The sequence below is a fragment of the Sinocyclocheilus anshuiensis genome, unplaced genomic scaffold (assembly GCF_001515605.1).
Source record: "Sinocyclocheilus anshuiensis isolate Anshui unplaced genomic scaffold, SAMN03320099.WGS_v1.1 scaffold566, whole genome shotgun sequence".
NCBI lineage: Eukaryota > Metazoa > Chordata > Actinopteri > Cypriniformes > Cyprinidae > Sinocyclocheilus > Sinocyclocheilus anshuiensis.
In genome coordinates this window covers 936,577-946,895 of record NW_015542410.1, presented here as the reverse complement: position 1 = coordinate 946,895, position 10,319 = coordinate 936,577, and the positions used below count along the sequence as shown (strand labels likewise).

At 38.0% G+C, this 10,319-nt stretch overlaps 1 protein-coding gene and 1 long non-coding RNA gene across 2 annotated transcripts in view; both read right to left on the bottom strand.

Moving 5' to 3' along the window:
• Positions 1–1,493, bottom strand: part of LOC107693332 (uncharacterized) — a 4,632-nt gene extending 3,139 nt beyond the window's left edge. The window contains exon 1 of the long non-coding RNA XR_001634722.1: positions 1,483–1,493. This is a non-coding gene — a long non-coding RNA (uncharacterized LOC107693332). The remainder of the gene's footprint in view (positions 1–1,482) is intronic.
• efna3a (ephrin-A3a) overlaps positions 1–10,319 on the bottom strand; it is a 121,204-nt gene that overhangs the window by 66,632 nt on the left and 44,253 nt on the right. The window lies entirely within an intron of this gene.

Genomic DNA, 10,319 nt, shown 5'->3' with positions numbered 1-10,319 from the left:
CGGCAATGTTGTCTCGGCGGGGGCGGGGCGTAGTGGAGGGGGGGCTTGGGTAGACGATATTATCGGATATCACAATATTTTTTAAGGCGATTATCGATAAGATATTTTTGACATATCGCCCAACCCTATATTGCTGTTAATAGTGTTTATCGTGTTTGATTACGTCATTAACTGAATTTTACCGTTATTTTACATTTTACATTTCTGTCATATGTACATCAATTTGACAGTCACCACTGATAAGCTACTACTAAATCTATTGTAGAAACTTCATTTTCTGTAAAGCTGCTTTGCAATGATTTGTATCGTGAAAAGAGCTATACAAAGAAACTTGAATTGAAAGTAATAACTAGCTTTAGTAAGTGTTATTTTCAGACCCTTTTGAAAAAGAATGTGAACGAACAGCAGATAGCAATAGTTTCATGAAAGAACGTTTTGGTCTACATGAAACAGTGTGGATGTGTGTTTGATACAGTGTGTTCTTGCATGGCAAGAGGGAATTTTTAAGTCTGCCAAGTCTAAATATTATTAAAAGTTTATAATAAACTTCTCTTTTCTACCAAGTCCCCTCTGCAGATTGTCTTCGAGCGATTTCGTCTTAGCTGTCGCCATAATTCATTTGGGAAATTTTCAAAAGTCATGCCTATTTTTAACTTACGAAACAAGGAGGAACTAAATTAAGTGGGGCTTTTAGTAGCTTTTAAGTCCAAGGCCAGAATTAACTAGAAAAGGTAGAAAAAAAAATTATAACAGAAATTCTGACAGAAATTTACACATTAAAACATGCCCATGGGCTGATATCGTGGACAGTGGCATCCAAGCTGAAGGCTACAAAAATGAGCCCAGATAAACTCTACAAAAAGCAATCAGAAGATAAAGAGATGGAACTGGAGGTGGCGATGGAGGAAGCGCACATCTGCGTGCTCCGGGTCTGCCGAAAATGAACAAAAGATTAGCTAATTTACATGAGCAACCCCATGGCTTTAGAGACCACTGCGTTTGAGGTTTTCAGAACAAGTGTGCAAATTGAGCAGCTGTGAGGTTTTGCAGCCACCGACTACATGAGAATCTGGAGTTGACACAGGCAAGACATGATTGATGTGAAAGAAGGCAGGGTTTGCGCCGCTGCTCTCTCTGAATATTTAATTAAAACCCCACATACAAAAGCAAGATGATGTCAAAGGTGTGCTTCTGTTTTCTGCTTCCTTTGAACCCCGCTTGGTTTGCCAGTTCTCTTTTTCCTCCTTCACTTCACTCCATAGCCCTCCCTCCCCTGTCTTTTGCTTTTTTCTCTACCGATTTTTCTTCGATCAAACTCAATCAGCGGCCTGCATGCTGCGCACCGGCTGTTATTGTAGCTCGCAGGTGCGATGGAACCCCCTGCTCAGTGGGCCTGACCTCCTCTATGTTCTCCTCCACTCTTCTAGAACCAAATAAAGACATTTTCTTTCCTTCTCTCCTCGTCTGCTCTCATGCTTTCACTCTCTTCGGCCCTTCCAACACCAGACAACCATGTCACGTCGCTAACATGCTGTGGATAAGACCCCGAAATGATTTTGTGCCGCACCGCAAGTGTGCTATATACAAGTGGAAAGTAAACTCCATCAAAAAACACCCTGTAATGAATAGATGCCTCCAGCTGGGGTAAAAACCAGAAATGTGAAAACCAAAAAGAATACAGCATGCAGGTGTAGCTTTTGTTCAACACAGCAAATATAAAAATAAAAATGAAGTGGGGAGACAAAAATTAAATACATTAACAACAATATTTTTCTTCACTACACTGTGGCAATATTGTCATGACACAATCTGCTGTTTTATTTATTTATTTTTCACCTGAATATTTTGGTAAAAACATGACTTGAATGTAGGCAAAACATACTAGCAATTATGTCAATTATGCACATTATTTCTATTCAAATAAAAAACAAAAACTCAGAGCAAAGTTATAATATAACTGCACAAACCACTGAAGTCCAATGCAGAGGAAGAGAAACTATTGAGGGAAATACTGCGATGTATCAGTTTTGAATAACTATTGTGCTACTAAACCTAAAGAACCAAAATATTGTGATAACCCATATTTCCATGTACCATCACAAAGTAAATTTTTTGTTTTCCATACAACAGCAGAGAATTCATGTTTTCACATTTCTGTTTATTATTGTCATACTGTACATCTTGAAAAACTCCAAAATGGGACAAATGGCACATAAAAACAAAACCATCTGTAGTTGGTCACTTTACATGTCTGTTCCTGTCTAAGTGGCCCGTTCTTAGCCACAATAAGCTGCAATGAAGACCAGATTGTATGCCGTTGATCAAATGTCTAATTCCCATCGATAGTAAGTTCACTTCAAAGGTTTGCTCCTAAGGAATTTCCAACCTTTTCCCTCTGTAATGACCCATGATTTGTAAAATCTCTGCCATATCGCTTCCAATTTCTCTACTAACAAATTCAGTGTTATTCTTTGGTGTAATACCAATATTCTCCCTCACACACCCTCTTCCCTGAAGACACCTCTTCTCCAGATGCACATTGACCCTGCTGCTCTGGGGCTGGTAGGAGGGCTTGTTCCTCAGAGTCGCTCCACTGAACATGACTGACATAAACCACAAAGACTGTAGGAAGGAGACGAGCAGGAGAGAGAGAGAGACAGAACAAGCGAGACCTGAGATATTAAACGCTGTAGTTGTGAGAGAGAGCTAGAGCAGAGTGGGTGTAATTTATGATCAATAGCGTTTCTCAAATTCCGTTCTAATTAGAGCTCTATTTACAGTGCTGCTGATTCTTACAGCTGTACGAGTGAAATATGCCATAAACAACACACAGGTCATTACAACTGCACACAAACACACACACACCTCATTGACAAAGAGATACTAGATACCCATACAAACACTATAGAAACTGAGCAAGATAAATATAGAGTGAGGAAGAGATAGATGGAATGATAGAAAGTATGATAGACAGAACAATACAACAACAGATAGACAGACAAGATAGAACAATTTATAGAACGACAAAGACAAATAGATAGAACGACAAATGGATCAGAATGATATATAGAATGAGAGAACAACAGAGAAGGACAGAATGATCGACAGAAAGAACGATAGACAGAAAGAATGAATGAAAGAACAACAAAAACAGAGACAGAATGATTGATGGAAGGATAGATAGAACAACAGAAGGACATAACGATAATATGACAGATAGAACGATAGACAGAACAATCAATAGATGGATCGATAGATAGAACAACAGATAGACAGAACGAAAGAATGACAAATAGAACGATGGATTCATAGAAGGATAGACAGAAGGATATATAGAAAGAACGATAGATATAGAATAAGAAAACAACAACTAGAGCGAGAATGATTGATAGGATAGACAGAATGAGAGAATGACAGAAGGACAGAACAATAATATGACAAAATGATCAATAGGCCTAGAACGACAGAGCGATAGAACGATATAGAATTATATATAGATAGAACGATAGATAGAATGATAGAACGATATATAGAACAATAGCACAATAGATAGATCGATAGAACGATCGATAGAACGATAGATAGATAGATAGATAGATAGATAGATAGATAAAGAAAATGACAAATAGAGAGAGAATGGTTAGAATGATAGAAGGATAGATAGAACAAGAGAATGACAGAAGGATAGAACAATAATACGACAGAACGATCAATAAATAGAACGATAAACAGAACAATAGATAGATGTTCCCAATTAGTGCACCCTTAATGGGGACAAAAAATGTATTTACTGAACCAAACAGACATATGAACTAAACTGACAATGGCGTGCGTGCGTGCGTGTGTGTGGGTGAGAGAGAGAGAGAGAGAGAGAGAGAGAGAGAGAGAGAGAGAGAGAGAGAGAGAGAAAGAGAGAGGTGGAGATGGTGACATCCACCTTGTCAATGCTGCAGTGTAAGTTTATTAGTATTACAGTAAGATTAACGGCGGTTCAGAAGGCTAATGCCTGCTAATACATCAGCGCTGTTTTAGCACAACCCAACACTCTCCCAGTCAATACAGAGCCTGAGAAATGGAGAGAGGGCAGCCAACCACAACCACAGACACCGGCAAAGGAGAAAGAAAGGTGTGAGAGCACTTGGAAAAAATAGGTAGAGCACAGCGTAGTATGGCACAGTACAGTAGTGTATAGGAGCTGACTGTCAAGCTCCAAAAAACACAAGAAATATCATAAAAATACGACATGCGCTATACTATTTCTACAGCCATATGATAGCTTTATGTGAGGAGCAGACAACAGTCAACCACATTATATCTTCCGCTCCGCCATTCAAATCTAGCGCATTAATTATACATGCCACAGCATCTTTGTTTACATAAGTGAAGCACATTGATCGCTCTAGACACAATATCAGGAGAAGAAGAGACAGCACAAAGTACTCGTAGGTTTGAATATGAAAAACTGAAAGAGATTTAAAAATGAATCGGGCATTTATAGACATAGCCTAATTTTTTATGAACATATCTCCTAAAAGATTGTGTAGTATACTATAGTATAGCATAGAAAAGTGCATAGTATCTAGTGAATATAGTCAACTTCATTCATTCCTGTCAAGAACCAAATTGTGCTCATAAAATGACTACAAATACAACTCTTAAGTCGCAGTTTTAAACATGGCCGTGAATCAAGTACACATAGTTGCATACTAATAAGACATTAATGGAGTTTGTTCATTTCCACAGTGCAAAGCCCGTAGAGCCCGAGCGGTGTATTGAATCCGGATAGGAAATGGGAGCCAGTTCCAGCTGGCTGGACACAGTTGAGTTCTGTATTGATTTTCAGGGGGAGTTTGAAGGCCCTCAGACACCACGCACAGTAATTCTGGCTCAGGAAAGCATCTAACATCAGTGGGCCACTGAAGTGTGTGTGCGCGCATGGGGCCCGTGGGATCTCTGACCGCAAACATGGGGAGCTCTCTCACAATCTGCATGGGTTGCTGGGAAGATTTCTCTGCTTTCTGTCAAAAATGTTCCGCACAAATTGAATAGTCCAGTTACAACGTTTCCCGCTCTGCTCCCTGGATACTGGGAAGCAAGCACTAAGAATCATTCAACCAAAAGCCCTATTTGGATGGGATTAGTTTTCAGGACACATGTCTGTAAAGCAATAGTTACTGCTGACATATGTTTAATGTCAATTCATATAGGATAAGCAATGGGTGTAGAAAATCAAAACTACTGCATACATACACAATTTATTTAGCTGTGCCAATTAGTTATGCAGGAAATATCAAATCAATATTGTGTATATCTAGGGAGATTGATTAGAAATTGATTAGAACATCAAGCAAAAAATAACAGAACTATTGACATTAGTAATATTATATATCACTTAAATGACGAACAATTGGTTTAGGTGCTTTGCCAGTTTTTCTAGTATGCAATTACAAACATTTCCATTGTTTGTAGTCTCTTTTTATTTTCTGGAAAAACTGTTCTGAATCACTTTAGTTTTTAGCTTATTTATTCTAAAAATTCTAAACAAAAATGCCACTAATAATGCCCAAGTCTTTTCTAAATCTGTCATTCTTTGATATGCTATTGGTCATATCAAAGCCCTACTGTTTCATATATTCATATTTTTTCTAGTTCAACTACTTTTAAATCAACTGAAGTTCAAAGTCATACACCATGCACCATCTTTTCAATAATAATAATAAAAAAAACACTTCACATCCAAGTATAGATCACCTAAAATTCTGTCTTAATTTACTGACCCTTATGTTTTTTTAAACCTGTATGACTGACTTTATTGTGTTTATCACAAAAGATATTTTGGAAAAAAAATGTAACTGTTTACTGAACAACACTGGAACACACCGGCTTTCATTTTATAGACAAAAATGATTGAGACATTTTTCAAAATATCCTCTTTTGTGTCCTGATGTTTTGGAATGACATAAGGGAAATTACATTTTCGGTGGTACTATCCCTTTTAAGTCCAAACGTGAAATGCGTTCTCTCATCTTTCCATTTTCTGGTGTCAATTCAGATATGACTACTATTATTTTTTCAGGCCATTTTATAGAAGGACAACACTCTTAAAAATCACTGGCATGGTCAATTTGACCAGAAAAGCTCTGATAATTATTGCATTACCCCATGTTCTATAAAACTAATCCGGTCCGAATAAGACTGACGATCAGTTTCAGCTTAACTTTAGCTTTTAGCTAAAGCTTTAAAGTGATGAAGAGCTGCCTGAGATGATGACAGACGTGACCTGTGAAAGGATTGACCAGAAATAAAAGAACAAACTGCAGACTTTTCTTAGCCACGATCATCATTGCATCACTGAGTTAGCAAACAGACAGAAATGGGTCATTGTAATGTACTTTATCAAGAGACTCTGCTGCTGCAGGCGGCTCCTTCTTTCCCTCTCTATTTTCTGCAGCTGATTTTAGTACATCTGTTTTCATTTGAAAGCACAAACACTTAATATCAATGATCATTAAGGTAAAGCTAAGAATGCATCTTTGAGTATTGCTAATATAAAGCAGTGTGAACAGAAAAGGCCTTTCTCTCAGACAGAGCGCAGCCTAATACAATCTTGGTTTTATCTTGATGTAAAGATACGCAGTAGACCCAAAGAGCACCAAATATAATTCTTCCAAGAAGAGCCCTGCGGGGATACTTTCTCAGCAAGCATATAGTCAAACTCATGCTTCTGCCGAGGTTATTTCACCCTCTCAGCGTCATAACTGCACTGCACTATTCCTTCACTGGTTTGGCTTCACTTCCCACACAGAACATGTTCTCACACTTAACTTGTTTCAGGAGTCTAAGAGAAGCTTTTGCAATAATTTAGGCTTTTATATGAATGCTCCAAATAAACTTGAAGTTTGTGCCTTTCTTGATTAAAAAAAAAAAAAAGAAACTTAAAAAAAAAAGACTTAAAATAGATTAAATACATAAATAAATAATAATAATAAAGTAAAATAGGTCAAAAGGTCAAAATATGAGTTTAAAATACATACAAAAAGCACAGTTAAATTAAATAAAAACTGCTTGATTTTTTAATTGATTTCACTGAATTGATTTTATTAACTTGACCTCTGCTGCATAGTGCAATTAACATTACCATATATTTTTCCTTTTGGCTTCAAGCTGGTGAGGAGAAAGCAATGAAGACAGCAGATTTAGCACAGGGTTGCACAGAAACAGGACACATTTCATGTTCTGCAATTCATCACTACTTAAAAAAAAAATACTACTACTACTACTAATAGGAAAACATATGGCTGATAGCATCCTGTGAAAAACATATGCATCAATTCTAAATATCCCATTCACAAAAGTCAAGCTGACTGAATAAAGCATACTGATTTTGTCATTATCTTCACTACTATAAAAAATATTTAGGGACACCCCTTTCACCTTCTGAGGGATATTTTTGAATTCTTTAAAATGATACATGTAGACTAAGATTTAGATTCACAGCACTTAGGTGTTTGTTATTCCTTTGTACTCTATCTGTCTTCATTCACCCGTTGTTTCAATTTTCCGCCTCTTTAGTTTAAGATCACCCCCTACACTCTAAATTAAATCTATTTCATTTGAATCCAAATTGTTTCATTTGGCATGACAATTAATTTCTCTCTTTTCATCAGCAAGCCGTGAACGCAAACAAACAAATTGAGCAAGGAAACAACGAGTGAGAACAATAAGTGGTAATTATAAGGAATAATTACGCAGCTAATCCGATGAATAAGTGTATGACAATTAGCGTGGGGAGATGAATGGCTGCGTTGAGTTAGCGTCGTGCGGCCCCACTGCGAGGTAGGTCATGGCAGGTGGCTGGTGAAACAGGCCTGTCATTACAGCACACCTCCGTACCTCACTCGGGAGGGGGCAGATTACTGGTAAAATCACACGACATTTGTTCGCAGTGTGAAAAAAACTAGCAGCGAACAGGTTAGCGGAGCTTCAGTCTGGGAACGTGTGACTGAGCACGGAAAACAGCAGGTTTTCGTGCATGTTAATGATGAGGGTATCCACTTCCAGCCAAGAGAGATCCACATCAATATGGATGATCCATATGCTTCCAACTATATCAACATCAACATGATGACTTAACTTAATTTCTGAAAAAAACTACTGACAACAAAGCGTATTTCATTAAACTATCAGTGTCAGTGCCTGTTTTTTACTTTACAACCAAGCCACAAAAACAAACAATCAGGGTGTGATGCTCAGGGAAATATCAACGTAGCTACGCCACCAAAGACATAAAATCTCACCGAACGCCCACTGTGTCCTGTAAACAAATGAGTAATTTTATTGCACACTCTGCCAAAGACAAATTAAACGAAAACAAAGCTTGCCATGGGAAAAGACAGTTAACTTTAGCAGACCGCTAAAATAAGCAAAACAAATGTGGCGAGCAGATGGGCGGTTTGAGTGCTACATAATACATCAAGCTAGTTCACAGAGCAGCACTGAAATGCACAATAAAGCCACTCTGACAATGTTCTTACCCTCGACAAGCCAGCGAACTCTAGCTATCTTACTGCCTCTGGTGCAGTTTAACCACTGTTAACCATGCTAGCGCAAACACGAGTCTCAAATTAATCTTAGAAATTCATTTTTGTTGTTAACGTTAAGACTTTATGCTTCCTCTTGTGTCCTGTATAGATGTAGGGCAACTGCAAGCAGGAAGATAAAACGTTGCCGACTCCCCTGCCATCCTGAGCACAAATGGCTTTATGCTTCTTTTAGTGCCTCTAAAAAGACAAGAGGCAGCGCTCCAGTAGGTTGGCAGACCTTTGTGTTGTGTCAGCCAATGAGGGTGAGATGCATCAGCTATCTGCTATAGGTGACAACATTTTTGCCAAAGCTTGGGGTTGCCAATTGCATGCAATGATTATGCCAACAGGGAAAACCCTGTGCCCCCTGTAGTCAGATCAATGTCAGAAATGCAGAGGAAAGGATATCCAGTTGGCGTTAGATTAATGTTGCCTTCTTGGAAGTTGCTGCTTAGAGTTCAAGAATTGTTTGCAATGTTCAAGAGACCAGTAACTACTGCCAATATGGCTTATTAAATGACACACTTGTCTACATACTTCTTTACCAGCTAAATGAGTAGTATTTTCATTTTATAAATGAAAAATGAAACCGTGAAAAGCTTGTGAAGTGACTCTCAGAGAGTTCATTGGGTAACACTTCATTTTGATAGTCCACTTTAGACATTCTACTAACAGTAAGTAACTTTGCAACTGCATGTCAACTTGCTGTCGTTAGAGTATTACTAGACTGTCTGCTTATTATCTTCTAACACTTCATTTTGATGGGTCCACAACATGCAACATACTGACTACAAGAAACTTTGCAAGTATATGCAAGTATAACTTATACTACTGACCCTAAACCTAACCTAACAGTCTACTCTGAGAATTAGTTGACATGTAGTTGCAAAGTTACATATAGTTAGTAGAATGTCTAAACAATCAAAATAAATTGTAACTGTTCAATGTGGACTAACCTCATATATCGAGATGGAAACCGCGTCATTCATTCACAGAGACACACAGACTTATTAGTGACATGTACTGAGTGGCTGTTGTCATGTTTATTTCTACTGAGTCATAGACTGATTCGTTCATACAGAGTAAAAATGCCTAGAGCTTACCAACATTAATTTTATTTTGATATTAATGTGATATCAATTTATTGCCCAACAGGGGCGATTCTTGGATTTTCATTTTAGGGGGGCTCAGCCCCCTATATACCAAAAAGTGCAGTATTCCACTGTATTGCATAGATAGGTATAACATATAACTGAATAAGCCAAATTCAAGTCTTCATGATCTCACACGCACGCACGCACGCACACACACAAAATTTTACTTTTTGCATTTCTAGTACAACCCTCTTTCCTTAGCTCAAGTATGCAAACCTCTTTGCAACATGCACTGGAAAATGTATTACATTGAAAGTTACATTTTCAAATGAAAATGGCAACATGATTGTTTTATAAAGTATGCGTTCATATGTGTTAAGGCTAGATTTTTGCTGGAGGAAACAGCTGTGGTGTGATGAGGGGTGAACGCAGCGAAAACTTAACAGTAGATGTGGAACCGATTGCTCCCCCATGATATTTTTTAAACTGTATTTATGACAAAGAACTGCGCAGATGCAGATATTATAACAATCTATCCATAAACACACACCTTGCCCTCTTGCACCTTTCCGGCTCAGACTGCATAGGTTAAGCTTATGGGGCTGTCACGTGATGAACGAACGACTCGAAAAACCCGAAGACT